This window comes from Triticum dicoccoides, chromosome 2B, assembly GCF_002162155.2.
Source record: "Triticum dicoccoides isolate Atlit2015 ecotype Zavitan chromosome 2B, WEW_v2.0, whole genome shotgun sequence".
NCBI classification, from domain to species: Eukaryota; Viridiplantae; Streptophyta; class Magnoliopsida; order Poales; family Poaceae; genus Triticum; species Triticum dicoccoides.
This window is the reverse complement of record NC_041383.1, coordinates 762093695-762105058: the sequence shown is the minus strand read 5'-3', so window position 1 is coordinate 762105058 and position 11364 is coordinate 762093695.

The following is an 11364-nucleotide window of genomic DNA, read 5'->3' as shown; positions in this document are numbered from 1 at the left end:
AAGGGAATTGTATACGGGATCGATTGAGTCCTTGACATCGTGGTTCATCCGATGAGATCATCGTGGAACATGTGGGAGCCAACATGGGTATCCAGATCCCGCTGTTGGTTATTGACCGGAGAACGTCTCGGTCATGTCTGCATGTCTCCCGAACCCGTAGGGTCTACACACTTAAGGTTCGATGACGCTAGGGTTATAAAGGAAGCTTGTATGTGGTTACCGAATGTTGTTCGGAGTCCTGGATGAGATCCCGGACATCACGAGGAGTTCCGGAATGGTCCGGAGGTAAAGATTTATATATGGGAAGTCCTGTTTCGGCCATCGGGACAAGTTTTGGGGTCATCGGTATTGTACCGGGACCACCGGAAGGGTCCCGGGGGCCCACCGGGTGGGGCCACCTGCCCCGGGGGGCCACATGGGCTGTAGGGGGTGCGCGTTGGCCTACATGGGCCAAGGGCACCAGCCCCTAGAGGCCCATGCGCCAAGATATAGGAAAAAGGGGAGAGTCCTAAAGGGGGAAGGCACCTCCGAGGTGCCTTGGGGAGGATGGACTCCTCCCCCCCTCTTAGCCGCACCCCTTTCTTGGAGGAAGGGGCAAGGCTGCGCCTCCCCCCTCTCCCTTGCCCCTATATATAGTGGAGGGGAGGGAGGGCATCCACACCTGAGCCTTTGGCGCCTCCCTCCCTCCCGTGACACCTCCTCCTCTCCCGTAGGTGCTTGGCGAAGCCCTGCAGGATTGCCACGCTCCTCCACCACCACCACGCCGTTGTGCTGCTGTGGGATGGAGTCTTCCTCAACCTCTCCCTCTCTCCTTGCTGGATCAAGGCGTGGGAGACGTCACCGGGCTGTACGTGTGTTGAACGCGGAGGTGCCGTCCGTTCGGCACTAGGATCATCGGTGATCTGAATCACGACGAGTACGACTCCATCAACCCCGTTCACTTGAACGCTTCCGCTTAGCGATCTACAAGGGTATGTAGATGCACTCTCTTTCTACTCGTTGCTGGTCTCTCCATAGATAGATCTTGGTGACACGTAGGAAAATTTTGAATTTCTGCTACGTTCCCCAACAGTGGCATCATGAGCTAGGTCTATTGCGTAGATTCTTTGCACGAGTAGAACACAAAGTAGTTGTGGGCGTTGATGTTGTTCAATATGCTTACCGTTACTAGTCCAATCTTGTTTCGACGGTATTGTGGGATGAAGCGGCCCGGACCGACCTTACACGTACTCTTACGTGAGACAGGTTCCACCGATTAACATGCACTTGGTGCATAAGGTGGCTAGCGGGTGCCAGTCTCTCCCACTTTAGTCGGAACGGATTCGATGAAAAGGGTCCTTATGAAGGGTAAATAGCAATTGTCATATCACGTTGTGGTTTTGCGTAGGTAAGAAACGTTCTTGCTAGAACCCATAGCAGCCACGTAAAACATGCAAACAACAATTAGAGGACGTCTAACTTGTTTTTGCAGGGTATGCTATGTGATGTGATATGGCCAAAAGGATGTGATGAATGATATATGTGATGTATGAGATTGATCATGTTCTTGTAATAGGATTCACGACTTGCATGTCGATGAGTATGACAACCGGCAGGAGCCATAGGAGTTGTCTTTATTTTTTGTATGACCTGCGTGTCATTGAAGAACGCCATGTAACTTACTTTACTTTATTGCTAAACGCGTTAGCCATAGAAGTAGAAGTAGTCGTTGGCGTGACAACTTCATGAAGACACGATGATGGAGATCATGGTGTCAAGCCGGTGACAAGATGATCATGGAGCCCCGAAGATGAAGATCAAAGGAGCTATATGATATTGGCCATATCATGTCACTACTCTATTTGATTGCATGTGATGTTTATCATGTTTATGCATCTTGTTTGCTTAGGACGACGGTAGTAAATAAGATGATCCCTTACAAAATTTCAAGAAGTGTTCTCCCCTAACTGTGCACCGTTGCTACAGTTCGTCGCTTCTAAGCACCACGTGATGATCGGGTGTGATGGATTCTTGCGTTCGCATACAACGGGTGTAAGACAGTTTTACACAGCGAAAACACTTAGGGTTAACTTGACGAGCCTAGCATGTGCAGACATGGCCTCGGAACACGGAGACCGAAAGGTCGAGCATGAGTCGTATAGTAGATACGATCAACATGAAGATGTTCACCGATGATGACTAGTCCGTCTCACGTGATGATCGGACACGGCCTAGTTGACTCGGATCATGTGATCACTTAGATGACCAGAGGGATGTCTATCTGAGTGGGAGTTCATAAGATGAACTTAATTATCCTGAACATAGTCAAAAGACCTTTTGCAAATTATGTCGTAGTTCACGCTATAGTTCTACTGTTTTAGATATGTTCCTAGAGAAAATATAGTTGAAAGTTGAAAGTAGCGATTATGCAGACAGTAGATAGCTTATGTCCTTAATGCACCGCTTAGTGTGCTGAACCCCAAACGTCGTTCGTGGATGTTTCGAACATCGAACATACACGTTTTGATAACTACGTGATAGTTCAATTAAATGGTTTAAGTAGAGGCACCAAAGACGTTTTCGAAACGTCGCGGAACATATGAGATGTTTCGAGGGCTGAAATTGGGATTTCAGGCTCGTGCCCATGTCAAGAGGTATGAGACCTCCGACAATTTTCTTAGCCTACAAACTAAGGGAGAAAAGCTCAATCGTTGAGCTTGTGCTCAGATTGTCTGAGTGCAACAATCACTTGAATCGAGTGGGAGTTGATCTTCCAAATGAGATAGTGATGTTTCTCCAAAGTCATTGCCACCAAGCTGCTAGAGCTTCGTGATGAACTATAACATATCAGGGATAGATATGATGATCCTTGAAATATTCATGATGTTTGACACCGCGAAAGTAGAAATCAAGAAGGAGCATCAATTGTTGATGGTTGGTGAAACCACTAGTTTCAAGAAGGGCAAGGGAACAAAGGGATACTTCATGAAACGGCAATTCAGCTGCTGCTCAAGTGAAGAAACCCGAGGTTGAACCCAAACCCGAGACTAAGTGCTTCTGTAATAAGGGGAATAACCACTGGAGCAGAATTACCCTAGATACTTGGTAGATGAGAAGGCTGGCAAGGTCGATAGAAGTATATTGGATATACATTGTGTTGATGTGTACTTTACTAGTACTCCTAGTAGCACCAGGGTATTGGATACCGGTTCGGTTGCTAAGTGTTAGTAACTCGAAATAAAAGCTACGGAATAAACGGAGACTAGCTAAAGGTGAGCTGATGATATATGTTGGAAGTGTTTCCAAGGTTGATATGATCTAACATCGCACGCTCCCTCTACCATCAAGATTAGTATTAAACCTGAATAAGTGCTCTTGCGCCTATAGGAATGGTTTATTGAATCTTGATCGTAGTGATACACATTTTCATGCCAAAAGATATAAGATAGTAATGATAGTACCATTTGCTTGTGGCACTGCCATGTAAGTCATATTGGTATGAAATGCATGAAGAAGCTCCATGTTGATGGATCTTTGGACTCACTCGTTTTTGAAAAGTTTGAGACATGCGAACCATGTCTATTGGTGTATATGCATGAAGAAACTCCATGCAAATGGATCGTTTGGACTCACTTGATTTTGAATCACTTGAGATATGCAAATCATACCACATGGACAAGATGACTGAAAAGCCTCACTTTCAGTAAGATGGAACAAGATAGCAACTTATTGGAAGTAACACATTTTGATGTGTGCAGTCCAATGAGTGCTGAGGCATGCAGTGAATATCGTTATGTTCTTACTTCACAGATGATTCGAGTAGATGTTGAGAATATTTACTTGATGAAACACAAGTCTGAATTATTGAATGGTTCAAATAATTTCAGAGTGAAGTAGAAGATCATTGTGACAAGAGGATAAAATGTCTATGATATGATCATAGAGATGAATATCTGAGTTACGAGTTTTGGCACACAATTAAGACATTGTGGAAATTGTTTCGCAATTAATACCGCCTGGAACACCATAGTGTGATGGTGTGTCCGAACATCATAGTTGCACCCTATTGGATATGGTGCGTACCATGATGTCTCTTATCGAATTACCACTATCGTTCATGGGTTAGGCATTAGAGACAACCACATTCACTTTAAATAGGGCACCACGTAATTTCGATGAGATGACACCGTATGAATTATGGTTTAGAGAAACCTAAGTTGTCGTTTCTTAAAGGTTTGGGGCTGCGACGCTTATGTGAAAAAGTTTCAGGATTAAGCTCGAACCCAAAGCGGATAAAATACATCTTCATAGGACACCCAAAACAGTTGGGTATACCTCCTAATTCAGATCCGAAAGCAATATGAATTGTTTCTAGAATCGGGTCCTTTCTCGAGGAAAGGTTTCTCTCGAAAGAGTTGAGTGGGAGGATGGTGGAGACTTGATGAGGTTATTGAACCGTCTCTTCAACTAGTGTGTGGCAGGGCACAGGAAGTTGTTCCTGTGGCACCTACACCAATTGAAGTGGAAGCTTATGATATTGATCATGAAACTTCGGATCAAGTCACTACCAAACCTCGTGGGATGACAAGGATGCGTACTACTTCAGAGTGGTACGTAATCCTGTCTTGGAAGTCATGTTGCTAGACAACAATGAACCTACGAGCTATGGAGAAGCGATGGTGGGCCCGGATTCTGATAAATGGCTTGAGGCCATAAAATCCGAGAGAGGATCCATGTATGAAAACAAAGTGTAGACTTTGGCAGAACGGCTCGATGGTCATAAGGCTAATGAGTACAGATGGATTTCAAAAGGAAGACGGACAATGATGGTAAATGTCACCATTAAGAAAGCTCGACTTGTCGTTAAGATGTTTTCCGACAAGTTCAAGGAGTTGACTACGATGAGATTTTCTCACTCGTAGCGATGCTAAGAGTCTGTTGGAATTATATTAGCGATTACTGCATTATTTATGAAATCTTGCAGATAGGATGCCAAAACATTGTTTCCTCGACGATTTTAATGAGGAAAGGTTGTATGTGATACAACCGGAAGGTTTTGTCAATCCCGAAAGATGCTAATAAGTATGCAAAGCTCCAGCAATCCTTCTAAGGACTGGAGTAAGCATCTCGGAGTTGGAATGTACACTTTGATGAGATGATCAAAGATTTTGGGTTTGTACAAAGTTTATGAGAAACTTGTATTTCCAAAGAAGTGAGTGGGAGCACTATAGAATTTCTGATGAGGTATGTTGTTGACATATTGATGATCAGAAATGACATAGAATTTCTGGAAAGCATATAAGGTTATTTTGAAAGTGTCTTTCAATGGAAAACCTGGATTAAGCTACTTGAACATTGAGCATCAAGATCTATAAGGATAGATCAAAATGCTTAATAATACTTTCAAATGAGCACATACCTTGACATGATCTTGAAGGTGTTCAAGATGGACCAGTCAAAGAAGGAGTTCTTGCCTGAGTTGTAAGGTACGAAGTTAAGACTTAAAGCTCGACCACGGCAGAATAGAGAGAAAGGACGAAGGTCGTCCCCTATGCTTAAGACGTAGGCTTTTCAGTATGCCATGCTGAGTACCGCACCTGAAGTGTGCCTTGCCATGAGTCAGTCAAGGGGTACAAGAGTGATCCAAGAATGGCTCACAGGACAGCGGTCAAAGTTATCCTTAGTAACTAGTGGACTAAGGAATTTTCTCGATTATGGAGGTGGTAAAAGAGTTCGTCATAAAGGTTACGACGATGCAAGCTTGACACCTATCCGGATAGCTCTGAGTAGAGAGACCGGATACATATAATGGAGCAATAATTTAGAATAGCTCCAAGTAGAACAGTTGTTTGGAATAGCTCCAAATAGAGCGTGGTAGCTACATCTAGGAGATGACATAGAGATTTGTAAAACACATAGGAATCTGAAAGGTTCGGACCCGTTGACTAAAACCTCTCTCACAAGCAACATGATCAAACATAAAACTCATTGAGTGTTAATCACATAGTGATGTGAACTAGACTACTGACTCTAGTAAACTCTTGGGTATTAGTCACATGGCGATGTGACCTGTGAGTGTTAATCACATGGTGATGTGAACTAGATTATTGACTCTAGTGCAAGTGGGAGACTGTTGGAAATATGCCCTAGAGGCAATAATAAAAGTGTTATTATTATATTTCTTTGTTCATGATAATAGTCTTTTATTCATGCTATAACTGTATTATCCGGAAATCATAATACACGTGTGAATACATAGACCACAATATGTCCCTAGTGAGCCTCTAGTTGACTAGCTCGTTGTGATCAACAGATAGTCATGGTTTCCTGGCTATGGACATTGGATGTCGTTGATAACGGGATCACATCATTAGGAGAATGATGTGATGGACAAGACCCAATCCTAAGACTAGCACAAAAGATCGTGTAGTTCATTTGCTAGAGCTTTGCCAATGTCAAGTATCTCTTCCTTTGACCATGAGATCGTGTAACTCCTGGATACCGTAGGAGTGCTTTGGGTGTATCAAACGTCACAACGTAACTGGGTGACTATAAAGGTGCACTACAGGTATCTCCGAAAGTATCTATTGCTTTATGCGGATCGAGACTGGGATTTGTCACTCCGTGTAAACGGAGAGGTATCTCTGGGCCCACTCGGTAGGACATCATCATATGCGCAATGTGACCAAGGAGTTGATCACGGGATGATGTGTTACGGAACGAGTAAAGTGACTTGCCGGTAACGAGATTGAATAAGGTATCGGTATACCGACGATCGAATCTCGGGCAAGTAAAATACCGCTAGACAAAGGGAATTGTATACGGGATCGATTGAGTCCTTGACATCGTGGTTCATCTGATGAGATCATCGTGGAACATGTGGGAGCCAACATGGGTATCCAGATCCCGCTGTTGGTTATTGACCGGAGAACGTCTCGGTCATGTCTGCATGTCTCCCGAACCCGTAGGGTCTACACACTTAAGGTTCGATGACGCTAGGGTTATAAAGGAAGCTTGTATGTGGTTACCGAATGTTGTTCAGAGTCCCGGATGAGATCCCGGACGTCACGAGGAGTTCCGGAATGGTCCGGAGGTAAAGATTTATATATGGGAAGTCTTGTTTCGGCCATCGGGACAAGTTTTGGGGTCATCGGTATTGTACCGGGACCACCGGAAGGGTCCCGGGGGCCCACCGGGTGGGGCCACCTGCCCCGGGGGGCCACATGGGCTGTAGGGGGTGCGCCTTGGCCTACATGGGCCAAGGGCACCAGCCCCTAGAGGCCCATGCGCCAAGATATAGGAAAAAGGGGAGAGTCCTAAAGGGGGAAGGCACCTCTGAGGTGCCTTGGGGAGGATGGACTCCTCCCCCCTCTTAGCCGCACCCCTTTCTTGGAGGAAGGGGCAAGGCTGCGCCTCCCCCCTCTCCCTTGCCCCTATATATAGTGGAGGGGAGGGAGGGCATCCACACCTGAGCCTTTGGCGCCTCCCTCCCTCCCGTGACACCTCCTCCTCTCCCGTAGGTGCTTGGCGAAGCCCTGCAGGATTGCCACGCTCCTCCACCACCACCACGCCGTTGTGCTGCTGTGGGATGGAGTCTTCCTCAACCTCTCCCTCTCTCCTTGCTGGATCAAGGCGTGGGAGACGTCACCGGGCTGTACGTGTGTTGAACGCGGAGGTGCCGTCCGTTCGGCACTAGGATCATCGGTGATCTGAATCACGACGAGTACGACTCCATCAACCCCGTTCGCTTGAACGCTTCCGCTTAGCGATCTACAAGGGTATGTAGATGCACTCTCTTTCTACTCGTTGCTGGTCTCTCCATAGATAGATCTTGGTGACACGTAGGAAAATTTTGAATTTCTGCTACGTTCCCCAACAGTATATATATGCCATATCCATATATATTATACTTGATCACCTAATTAGGTGATCAAGTATAATATGGATATGGCATATACTTGATCACTTAGCTAGTAGCTATAGATCCAATGCATCCAGTCGAAACTAATCCGCGGTACTTTCACCTAATGATTTAACAACTCATTATAATGTAAAACAATCACTAAATTAAATTGAAAACACAAAATTAAAGCAAAAATTAAAAAAAACACAAACATTTAGTACATGTTGGTGTTACCAACCGGTACTAATGTCCTACACGCACCCGGGCCTGGCTCGTGCCACGTGGTGGCTCTTTAGCGCTGGTTCATGACGAACCAGTACTAAAGGGGAGGGACCTTTAGTCCCTACTCTTTAGTGTCGGTTGGCGAACCGGCACTAAAGGCCGTCACGAACCGGCACTAAAGGCTCGTTCTGCACTAGTGTATGTTGCCATTTGTCAAACTAGAAAGATTGACATTTGTTGATCTAGTAACATTGTCATTTGCCAACCTTGTAACACTGCGATTTGTCAAAATATGAAGCTAAAAATCACTAGCAGTATCTAATTTTTGCAACTAAAATTCAGTAATTAAGCACAGATGGAGGCGAGGAGGCGTGTTCCGCCAGGCGCGCAGCGGGCGGCTGCTACCTCTTGAGCATGCGTTGGTTTTCCCTTGAAGAGGAAAGGGTGATGCAGCAAAGTAGCGAAAGTATTTCCCTCAGTTTTTGAGAACCAAGATATCAATCCAGTAGGAGACTACATGCAAATCCCCTAGTACCTGCACAAACAATTAAGAACCTTGCAACCAATGCAATAAAGGGGTTGTCAATCTCTTCAGGCCACTTGCAAAAGTGAGATCTGATAAAGATAATAAGATAAATATTTTTGGTATTTTTGTTGTATAGATTGGAAAGTAAAGATTGCAAAATAAAATAGATTGGAAACTTATATGATGTAAAGTAGACCCGGGGGCCATAGGTTTCACTAGTGGCTTCTCTCATGATAGCACATATTACGGTGGGTGAAAAAAGTTACTGCCAAGAAATTTATAGAAAAACGCATAGTTATGAGAATATCTAGGCATGATCATGTATATAGGCATCACGTTCGTGTCAAGTAGACCGAACGATTCTGCATCTACTACTATTACTCCACACATGGACTGCTATCCAGCATGCATCTAGAGTATTAAGTTCATAAGAACAGAGTAACACACTAGGCAAGATGACACAATGTAGAGGGATAAACTCAAGCAATATGATATAAACCCCATCTTTTTATCTTTGATGGCAACAATACAATACGTGCCTTGCTGCCCCTACTGTCACTGGAAAAGGACACCGCAAGATTGAACCCAAAGCTAAGCACTTCTCCCATTGCAAGAAAGATCAATCTAGTAGGCCAAACTAAACCGATAATTCGAAGAGATTTGCAAAGATATCAAATCATGCAAATAAGAATTCAGATAAGAATCAAATATTGTTCATAGATAAACTTGATCATAAACCCACAATTCATCGGATCTCGGCAAACACACCGCAAAAAGTATTACATCGAATAGATCACCAAGAACATCTAGGAGAACTTTGTATTGAGATCCAAAAAGAGAGAAGAAGCCATCTAGCTAATAACTATGGACCCGAAGGTTTGTGGTAAACTACTCACACATCATCGGAGAGGCTATGGTGTTGATGTAGAAGCCCTCCATGATCGACTCCCCCTCCGGCGGAGCACCAAAAAGGCCCCAAGATGGGATCTCACGGGTACAGAAAGTTGCGGTGGTGGAAAAGTGGTTTCGTGGCTCCCCTGGATGTTTCATGGTATAAGAGTATATATAGGCGAAAGAAGTAGGTCGGTGGAGCTACGAGGTGCCCACGAGGGTGGGGGTGCGCCTACCCCCCTGGGCGCGCCTCCCAGCCTCGTGGCCGCCTCATTGCTTCCTTGACGTCCCCTCCAGGTCTCCTGGATTGCATTTGTTCCAAAAACGATCCTCTCAAAGGTTTCATTCCGTTTGGATTCCGTTTGATATTCCTTTTCTGTAAAACACTGAAATAGGCACACACAAAAAAACAACAACTGGCACTGGGCCTCCGGTTAATAGGTTAGTCCCAAAAATAGTATAAAAGTGCATATTAAAGCCCATTAAACATCCAAAACAGATAATATAATAGCATGGAACAGTCAAAAATAGATACGTTGGAGACGTATCAGCATCCCCAAGCTTAATTCCTAATCATCCTCGAGTAGGTAAATGATAAAAACAGAATTTTTGATGTGGAATGCTACCTAACATAATTTTCAATGTAATTTTCTTTATTGTGGCATGAATGTTCAGATCCGAAAGATTCAAGACAAAAGTTTAATATTGACATAAAAATAATAATACTTCAAGCATACTAACTAAGCAATTATGTCTTCTCAAAATAACATGGCCAAAGAAAGTTCATCCCTACAAAATCATATAGTTTGGTTATGCTCCATTTTCGTCACACTAAATGCTCACATCATGCACAAACCCAATGACAAGCCAAGCAATTGTTTCATACTTTAGTATTCTCAAACTTTTTCAACTTTAACGCAATACATGAGCGTGAGCCATGGACATAGCATTATGGGTGGAATAGAACATGATAATGGAGGTTGTGTGGAGAAGACAAAAAAGGAGAAAGTCTCACATTGACGCGGCTAATCAACGGGCTATGGAGATGCCCATCAATTGATGTCAATGCAAGGAGTAGGGATTGCCATGCAACGGATGCAACTATAAATATATGAAAGCTCAACAAAAGAAACTAAGTGGATGTGCATCCAACTTGCTTGCTAACGAAGACCTAGGGCATTTAAGGAAGCCCATTGTTGGAATATACAAGCCAAGTTCTATAATGAAAATTCCCACTAGTATATGAAAGTGACAAAATAAGAGACTCTCTATCATGAAGATCATGGTGCTGTTGGGGAACGTTGCAAAAAATTAAAAAATTTCCTACGGTTTCACCAAGATCCATCTATGAGTTCATCTAAGCAATGAGTCAAGGGAGTGAGTTTGCATCTACATACCACTTGTAGATCGCGTGCGGAAGCGTTCAAGGGGATGGTGATGATGGAGTCGTACTCGTCGTGATTCAGATCACCGATGACCAAGTGCTGAACGGACAGCACCTCTGCGTTCAACACACGTACGGGATGGATGACGTCTCCTCCGTCTTGATCCAGCAAGGAGGAAGGAGAGGTTGAGGAAGATTGCTCCAACGGCAGCACGACAGCGTGGTGATGTTGGTGCAGCAGTACTCCGACAGGGCTTCGCCAAGCACGTAACGGAGGAGGAGAGGTGTTGGGGAGGGGAGGGGCTACGCCTTGGGTTGTGTGTTGCAGCCCTCCCCTCACCCCTCTATTTATAGGGGAAGGGGCAAGGGGGGCCGACCCCTCTAGATGGGATCTAGAGGGGAGGCGGCGGCCAGGGAGGAGGGACTTGCCCCCCAAGCAAAGGGGGCGCCCCCTCTAGG